Below are 10,000 nucleotides of genomic sequence, written 5' to 3' on the forward strand. Positions count from 1 at the left end.
GAGAGTGACCAACCAGCTCCACTAAGAACCTGGCATACAATGTACCTTTAGACTAACACAACTAACACTTAACTAACACCAAAAAAAAATGTGACTACCCTCCCAGTTACACAAGGACCTGGGCGGGCTCACTAACTCCAACAATAACAAAAATAATAATAATAAGCAGCATTATATAAATAAACCAATATTAATACAAAGGTCTGACGACCCAAGGGAGCAGAACAAAGACAAAACACCAATAAGAAAGATGAAGCGATCTGGTTGAGCCCAGATTCTTTCTACTCCTACTGTATTTCAGTTTCACCACCTTTTTCTTCAATTCCTAATAATCTTCTTTCATCTCTTAACTAATGACTTCGTATCGTATCGTACTATCTAGCCTAAACTGTTTAGCCTGACGTAGAGTTTTTTAATAAATCTGGTGATATGGAACCACACACAACCCCCCTTAACCTGGGATAATGCAATCAAATGGATAATTGCTAACTATTCTCAGAGATAATGCAATCAAATGGTTAGTTGCTAACCGGCGGCTGCGCCCCCGGACCCCCTGTGTTAGATACTGTATTTGGTCATGATGAATTGTTTATTAGACTATAAGAAATCCTCTTCCTTCTTGTATTGGCAAGGGGAGTTTGCTTTAACTTAGGTATGCTAGCCTAAGTAAAAATAGATGCCCCTTCCTTATTGGTGTTGTCGATGGCACAGCACAGCACAGCACCGTGCCTATGACGAAATCAACTTCATTAAACTCAACTCATACTTCAAATGCACCAAGAGAACTTGCACACCCGAATGGGAGACCGTCAAAATCAATCGGGGGTCGATTTATCGCATACTACAGAAACTTACACCGAATGGGAGACCGTCAAAAGTCAATCGGGGTCGATTTGATAGCATACTACAGAAACTTGCACACCCGAATGGAGACGATCAAAAGAATCAATCGAGTTGATTTAATAGCATACTACAGAAACTTGCACACCCGAATGGGAGACCGTCAACGTCAATCGGGGGTCGATTTAATAGCATACTACAGAAACTTGCACACCCGAATGGGAGACCGTCAAAGTCAATCGGGGGTCGATTTAATAGCATACTACAGAAACTTGCACACCCGAATGGGAGACCGTCAAAGTCAATCGGGGGTCGATTTAATAGCATACTACAGAAACTTGCACACCCGAATGGGAGACCGTCAAAGTCAATCGGGGATCGATTTGATAGCATACCACAGAAACTTGCACACCCGAATGGGAGACCGTCAAAGTCAATCGGGGATCGATTTAATAGCATACTACAGAAACTTGCACACCCGAATGGGACACCGTCAAAGTCAATCGGGGGTCGATTTGATAGCATACTACAGAAACTTGCACACCCGAATGGGAGACCGTCAAAGTCAATCGGGGATCGATTTGATAGCATACCACAGAAACTTGCACACCCGAATGGGAGACCGTCAAAGTCAATCGGGGGTCGATTTAATAGCATACCACAGAAACTTGCACACCCGAATGGGAGACCGTCAAAGTCAATCGGGGGTCGATTTGATAGCATACTACAGAAACTTGCACACCCGAATGGGAGACAGTGAAAGTCAATCGGGGGTCGATTTAATAGCATACTACAGAAACTTGCACACCCGAATGGGAGACAGTCAAAGTCAATCGGGGGTCGATTTAATAGCATACTACAGAAACTTGCACACCCGAATGGGAGACCGTCAAAGTCAATCGAGGGTCGATTTATCTTTATACTACAAACTTGCACCAGATAGAACCGTCAAAAGTCAATCGGGGTCGATTTGATAGCATACTGAAACTTGCACACCCGAATGGGGAGACAGTGAAATCAATACGAAGTCGATTGAATAGCATACTACGACACGAATGGAGACCGTCAAAAGTCAATCGAGTCGATTTAATAGCATACTACAGAAACTTGCACACCGAATGGAGACCCGTCAAAAGTCAATCGGGGGTCGATTGATAGCATACTACAGAAACTTGCACACCGAATGGGGAGACGATCAAAGTCAATCGGGGTCAGTTCAACAGCATACTACAGAAACTTGCACACCGAATGGGGAGACCGTCAAAGTCAATCCGGGGTCGATTTAATAGCATACTACGAAACTTGCACCCGAATGAGAGACCGTCAAAAGTCAATCGGGGTCGATTTGATAACATACTACAGAAACTTGCACCCGAATGGGGAGACGGTAAAAGTCAATCGGGGTCGATTCCATCTAGCATACTACAAAACTTGCACACCGAATGGGAGACCGTCAAGAATCAATCGAGGTCGGTTAATAACATACTACAAACACCCGAATGGGAGACCGTCAAGAGAATCAATCGGGGTCGATTGATATATACACAAAACTTGCACACCGAATGAGGAAGACCGTCAAAGTGAATCGGGGGTCGATTTGATAGCATACTACAGAGAATTTGCACACCCGAATGGGAGACCGTCAAAGTCAATCGGGGGTCTATTTAATAGCATACCACAGAGAACTTGCACACCCGAATGGGAGACCATCAGAGTCAATCGAGGGTCGATTTAATAACATACTATACAAAATGATCCGAGAATGTGCACACACCGAGTGGGAGACGGTGATGAAAGCGTCCGCCCTTGTACACTGGATGGCACTATTTCACTATAGTAAGGTGTAGGGGCACCTCGGTCATATTATACAACATACCAGAGAAGTTCCACACCCGCATGGGAGACCGTCAAAGTGAATCAGGGGTCGATTTGATAGCATACTACAGAGAACTTGCACACCCGAATGGGAGACCGTCAAAGTCAATCGGGGGTCGATTTAATAGCATACTACAGAGAACTTGCACACCCGAATGGGAGACAGTCAAAGTCAATCGGGGGTCGATTTAATAGCATACTACAGAAACTTGCACACCCGAATGGGAGACCGTCAAAGTCAATCGGGGGTCGATTTGATAGCATACTACAGAAACTTGCACACCCGAATGGGAGACCGTCAAAGTCAATCGGGGGTCGATTTGATAGCATACTACAGAAACTTGCACACCCGAATGGGAGACAGTGAAAGTCAATCGGGGGTCGATTTAATAGCATACTACAGAAACTTGCACACCCGAATGGGAGACAGTGAAAGTCAATCGGGGGTCGATTTAATAGCATACTACAGAAACTTGCACACCCGAATGGGAGACCTTCAAAGTCAATCGGGGGTCGATTTAATAGCATACTACAGAAACTTGCACACCCGAATGGGAGACCGTCAAAGTCAATCGGGGGTCGATTTGATAGCATACTACAGAAACTTGCACACCCGAATGGGAGACAGTCAAAGTCAATCGGGGGTCGATTTAATAGCATACTACAGAAACTTGCACACCCGAATGGGAGACCGTCAAAGTCAATCGGGGGTCGAGCATATTTTACAAAATGATCCGAGAATCTGCACACACACCGAGTGGGAGACGGTGATGAAAACGTCCGCCCTTATATGTTCGATTGCACTATTTCACTATATTAAGGGGAGAGGGTGCCTTCGCACACATATTTGGTGTGAAATATCTTCCGCCCCCCAGCGGAGCGCTTCGGCGCCTCTGCGAAGCAAAGCGCGGCATTCAAAAACAACAACCAAAATTGCCGTCGCTTTCCCTTCCCTGCCCTGCAATGGCTGGAGCAGCAGCAGAAGAAGAGAGAGAAAATAGTCTCATGGGGTCAGAGGAATGGCAGTGGAGCGCGATCTATGAATTTCACTAGCCAGGTCTGTCTCCCAATTGAACATTATTACTCTCTCGGCGCACACGTCGCCACCACGGTTTCCGCGTGTAACGGCATCATGATGTTGCGTCTATTATAAGTCGGAACCGGGTTACCGGCCTGATTACGCGCGAACAGTCGGGTTTTATATACTTATAAACGATCAACCTTCCACTCTCGAGGTGCAGTCACGGTGACTGTATCCTATCGTCGCTCTTGTATGCTGGATTTTTCTTCCTGTAATAAGGAGAGGTGCCTTCACACACCTATTCGGTGTGGAATATATTCCGCCCCCAGCGGAGCGCCGGCGCCTCTGCTGGCTCAGCGGCATTTCAAAAACAACAACCAAAGTTGCCGTCCTTTCCCCTTCCCTGCCTGCAATGGCTGGAGCAGCAGCAGCAGAAAGAAGAGAAAAATAGTCTCATGGGGTCAGAGGAATGGCAGTGGAGTGCGATCTATGAATTTCACTAGCCAGGTCTGTCTCCCAATTGAACATTATTACTCTCTCGGCGCACACGTCGCCACCACGGTTTCCGCGACAGCAGCAGCATCATGATGATGTTGCGTCTATTGTAAGTCCGGAACCGGGTTATTCGGCTGTTCGCGAACAGTCAGGTTTTAACCTTGCCTAACAAACGATCAAACAACTTCCACTCTCGAGGTGCGGTACGGTGACTGTCCTATCGTCGCTCTTGTACATGCTGGATTGCACTATTTCACTATATTAAGGGGAGAGGGTGCCTTCACACTATATTCGGTGTGGAATATCTCCGCCCCCAGCGGGTAACCGGCGCCTCTGCGGCTCAAAGCGGCGACATTCAAAAACAACAGCCAAAGGATTGCCGTCTTTCCTTCCCTGCCTGCAATGGCTGGGCAGCAGCAGCAGCAGCAGCAGAAGAAGAGAGAGAGAAAATGGTCTCATGGGGTCAGAGGAATGGCAGTGGAGCGCGATCTATGAATTTCACTAGCCAGGTCTGTCTCCCAATTGAACATTATTACTCTCTCGGCGCGCACGTCGCCACCACGGTTTCCGCGACAGCAGCAGCATCATGATGTTGCGTCTATTGTAAGTCCGGAACCGGGTTATTCGGCTGTTCGCGAACAGTCAGGTTTTAACCTTGCCTAACAAACGATCAAACAACTTCCACTCTCGAGGTGCGGTACGGTGACTGTCCTATCGTCCGCTCTTGTATGCTGGATTGCACTATTTCACTATATTAAGGGGAGAGGGTGCCTTCACACATATTCGATGTGAAATATCTTCCGCCCCCCAGCGGAGCGCTTCGGCGCCTCTGCGAAGCAAAACGCGGCATTCAAAAACAACAACCAAAATTGCCGTCGATTTCCTCTCCCTGCCCTGCAATGGCTGGAGCAGAAGGAGAGCGAGAGAGAGAATAGTCTCATTGGGTCAGAGGAATGGCAGTGGAGCGGGCTAATGGCGAGTAGGCTCGCGATCTATCAATTACACTAGCCAGGTCGCTCTCCCTATTGAACATTATTACTCTCTCTCGGCGCACACGTCGCCACTGCGGTTTCCGCGACAGCAGCAGCAGCAGCATCATGATGTTGCATCCACCAATTAGTCCGGAACCGGGTTATTCGGCTGTCTGCGAACAGTCCGGTTTTAACCTTACCCAACAAACAACATCCACTCTCGAGGTGCGGTATGGTGAATGTCCTATCGTCCGACCTTGTATGCTGGATTGCACTATTTCACTTTATTAAGGGGAGAGGGTGCCTTCACACACATATTCGGTGTGAAATATCTTCCGCCCCCCAGCGGAGCGCCTCTGTGAAGCAAAGCGCGGCATTCAAAACAACAACCATAATTGCCGTCGCTTCCCTGCCCTGCAATGGCTGGAGCAGAAGGAGAGAGATTTTAGTCTCATTGGATCAGAGGAATGGCAGTGGAGTGGGCTTATGGCGAGTAGCCTCGCGCTCTATCAATTACACTTGCCAGGTCTCTCTTCCGTTTGGACATTATTTACTCCGTCTCTCTCTCGGCGCACACGTCGCCACCCTACTAGTTTCCTTCACAGCATATGCTGCGGCCTTTCAGTCCGGGCTCCCCTTCGCCTTGCTGTCTGCCCAACTTAGCGGACTTGCGTTGGCTGATCACCCCGTCTTCGCGTCTGTGCCGGCCTTCAATGCAGCGCCCAACCGTCTCTTGACCGAGATTCATTGCACTATTCCACGCGCAAACGGCTACCCTAAATGTGCATAGACAACGCTCATGGTTCAACACGACCAGGGCGCAGTCTGGGAGCCGAGTATACTAAAAAGAGAGTTTAGCAGCCAAAACTCGTCAAAACACACGTTGGGTTACCCCATCACCTAACAACGATGATGGCGGTTCCCACCCGTGAAATACACAACCTAACCAATATTGGGCGACGATGGCGCTCATGAGCCCACGTCCCCACAAACAGTAAGAGAAAGAGAGAGAGGAGGAGATGGGCCAATGTCTTATGCCTCGCTGGGGCAAAGAGAAGAGAAGAGGAGCGGATAAGGGAGGAGATTGGCCAACGTGCGGTCCCTCGCCCAATGTCGGCTGCCTCGCTGGAGCTGGGTAAAGAGGAGAGGAGCGGATAAGGGAGGAGATTGGCACACACGGTGGCGCTGCCGGCGCCGAGGATAGCGAGAGAAGGTGCAGTTTGATCTGATCATCTGGTTTGCTATTTCTCTAAGGCCAACGTGCGGTCCCTCGCCCAATGTCGGCTGCCTCGCTGGGGCAAAGAGAAGAGGAGAGGATAAGGGAGGAGATTGGCACACACGGTGGCGCTGCCGGCGCCGAGGATAGCGAGAGAAGGTGCAGTTTGATCTGATCATCTGGTTTGCTATTTCTCTAAGGCCAACGTGCGGTCCCTCGCCCAATGTCTTCTGCCTCGCTGGGGCAAAGAGAAGAGGAGCGGATAAGGGAGGAGATTCGCCAACGTGCGGTCCCTCGCCCAATGTCGGCTGCCTCGCTGGAGCTGGGGCAAAGAGGAGCGGATAAGGGAGGAGATTGGCACACACGGTAGCGCTGCCGGCGCCGAGGATAGCAAGAGAAGGTGCAGTTAGATCTGATCATCTGGTTTGCTATTTCTCTAAGGCCAACGTGCGGTCCCTCGCCCAATGTCTTCTGCCTCTCTCTCAATCTCACTATTTTGGCCGGCGTGATAGGCGCCGCCAACAGCAGCAGCTACCTGGTTGATCCTGCCAGTAGTCATATGCTTGTCTCAAAGATTAAGCCATGCATGTGTAAGTACAAGCCGATTTAAGGCGAAACCGCGAATGGCTCATTAAATCAGCTATGTTTCATTGGATCTGTAAACCCACTTACTTGGATAACTGTGGCAATTCTAGAGCTAATACATGCAATTGGTCTCTGACCGCAAGGGAAGAGCGCTTTTATTAGTTCAAGACTGGTCGGGCCCCGGTCCGTAACCCACCTGTGGTGAATCTGAATAACTTCGGGCTGAGCGCACGGTCTCCGCACCGGCGCCGCTTCTTTCAAGTGTCTGCCTTATCAGCTTTCGATTGTAGGTTATGCGCCTACAATGGCTATAACAGGTAACGGGGAATCAGGGTTCGATTCCGGAGAGGGAGCCTGAGAAACGGCTACCACATCTAAGGAAGGCAGCAGGCACGCAAATTACCCACTCCCGGCACGGGGAGGTAGTGACGAAAAATAACGATGTGAGTCTCATCGAGGCCACCATGTCCAGATAGGTACGCACAAATCGCTGCGGTATCCATTGGAGGGAGCAGAATCTGGTGCCAACAGCACTTGATGATTCAGCTCAATAGCGTATATTAAAGTTATTGCGGTTAAAAAGCTCGTAGTTGGATCTCAGTTCGGACCAGCGGTTACACCGCCGGTGTTTACTGTCCGCATCTCGAACAACCGCCCTTGACTCGCCGCAGGATACTCTTTTATCCGAGTGTCCCGAGTGGCCAGAAGTTCGCCAGAATTAGAGTGCTCAGAGCAGCAGGCTATTTGAATAGCGAATGGTGATGCATGGAATAATGGAATAGGACCCGCGGTTCTATTTTGTTGGTTTGAACCAGAGGTAATGACTAATCCAGACAAGCGGGGCATTAGGTATTCTGCGACGCTAGAATTGAAATTCTTGGACCGTCCTAAGACGAACTACTGCAGCATTGCAAGGATATGTTTTCATTAATCAAACGAAAGTTAGAGAGTTAAAGGCGATCGAATACACGCCCTGGATTCTAACCATAAACGATGCCAACTAGCGATCCGCCGGCGTTATTCCCATGACCCGGCAGGCAGCTTCCGGGAAACCAAAGTCTTTGGGTTCCGGGGGAAGTATGGTTGCAAAGCTGAAACTTAAAGGAATTGACGGAAGGGCACCACCAGGAGTGGAGCCTGCGGCTTAATTTGACTCAACACGGGAAACCTCACCAGGCCAAGACACCGGAAGGATTGACAGATTGAGAGCTCTTTCTCGATTCGGTGGGTGGTGGTGCATGGCCGTTCTTAGTTGGTGGAGCGATTTGTCTGGTTAATTCCGATAACGAACGAGACTGTGGCCTACTAAGTAGTCGACGGATCTCCAGAAAATGGTGTCCAGTTCACAACTTCTTCTTAGAGGGATAAGCGGCAATTCTAGCCGCACGAGATTGAGCAATAACAGGTCTGTGATGCCCTTAGATGTTCTGGGCATACGCGGCAGCGTAATATTCTTTGCTGAAAGGGATCCTTGAGTTTTCCCCCTCCGAGAGGAGCGGGTAACCCGTTCAAAGCCTTTCTTGATAGGGATTGGGGCTTGCAATTGTTTCCCATGAACGAGGAATTCCCAGTAAGTGCAAGTCATCAGCTTGCGCTGACTACGTCCCTGCCCTTTGTACACACCGCCCGTCGCTACTACCGATTGAATGATTTAGTGAGGCCTTCGGACTGGCGCTCTTGGATTGTCGGCCCCGTTGCCCGCGAGGGTTTTCTGGGGTCGTCGCCTCGAGCTGACGGAAAGATGTCCAAACTTGATCATTTAGAGGAAGTAAAAGTCGTAACAAGGTTTCCGTAGGTGAACCTGCGGAAGGATCATTAACAGAGAGAAAGAGAACGGGGCGCTCTTAAAACTACTACTACTCTCCTGATTTGGGCGGTCTCGGGCTCTGCTCTGGCAACTCCAGCAGCGAAAGAGGACAATCCCGGCCCCCGCACCAAAAATAGGTACCACCACGCTGTAGGTGGACCACACTTGGGCGAGAGCGCGAAGACCGGAGGAGGAGGACGGACGGGGCTTTGGACGGCTGCCCGTCCGTTCCTTACTACCGGCGAATAAGCCTCTTGACCCAAAAAGAGTGAAATTCAAGTGTCAAAAAACAACAACAAGTCGTCCGGCCAAACCCAAACCACAAACTTGGGCTATGTCTGTCAAACCCTTTCATTGAGACTCGACCTGTGATGGTTAGTCGCAAAAAGACCAAATGGCAAATACACAACTCTTAACGGGGGATCCCTCGGCTCGTGGGTCGATGAAGACCGCAGCAAACTACGTGTCAGTATGTGAATCGCAAGAATACCAGATACATCGACAAGTTGAACGCATATTGCGGCGGCGGCAGCTATATATGAACTTTATGCAACCGCCACTCCTCGGTCAGGCTCTTATCATCAGTTTTTCTTGGTTGATTGCCTGCTGACTGTCTCCCCGACACGAGGGTAACCCGAACCGAGCTTCCGCCTTGGGGTTTAATCGCCCGCGCCTTGCGCGAGGCGTGCCCTTAAAAACAAGCAAGCCTATCACTAGCAAGTCCATGGACTTGGCGCACCCACATTCAACCACAACAAAGCGACAGTTGTCGCCCTCGCAAATAACTGGAGGCGGCGCTCTTTTGCCTGCTGTCCACAGAGACACGAATGGCCGTCGGCCGCTCATGGCTGATGCTGCACATATTCTAAGAGGCACTCCATCCCACGAAGAGGAAACGAAACCCGGGTCGGATATCTTTTAAGTAAGCCCCGCCCGAATTTCGTCTATCACCTCGAAAAGAGTGCTTGGCATGCATTGCAGTGGAACCTAAATTGATGAGTGCGCCTGGGCCCGCAGTCTACCATGTAGTGGTGCAGGCAGAGAGATGAGAATGCTTGGGTGACGCCGTGCTCTTCCTCACGCGCTCCTCCACCCTCTCCCACGGTCAGACGCGGTGTGGGCGTTCTCTTTGAGAGTTCGCCACGAGTCCACGTCTATCTCATGACTGGGAGGGAGGCAGGGGGAGTTCT

The 10,000-nt window shown here is 49.8% G+C and overlaps 1 pseudogene; it reads left to right on the forward strand.

Annotated features, from left to right (window-relative positions):
- Positions 1–9,217: 9,217 nt before the first annotated feature.
- On the forward strand, positions 9,218–9,386 carry LOC121874950 (annotated as a pseudogene).
- Positions 9,387–10,000: the final 614 nt, after the last annotated feature.

Source organism: Homarus americanus, unplaced genomic scaffold (assembly GCF_018991925.1).
Source record: "Homarus americanus isolate GMGI-L3 unplaced genomic scaffold, GMGI_Hamer_2.0 scaffold57548, whole genome shotgun sequence".
NCBI lineage: Eukaryota > Metazoa > Arthropoda > Malacostraca > Decapoda > Nephropidae > Homarus > Homarus americanus.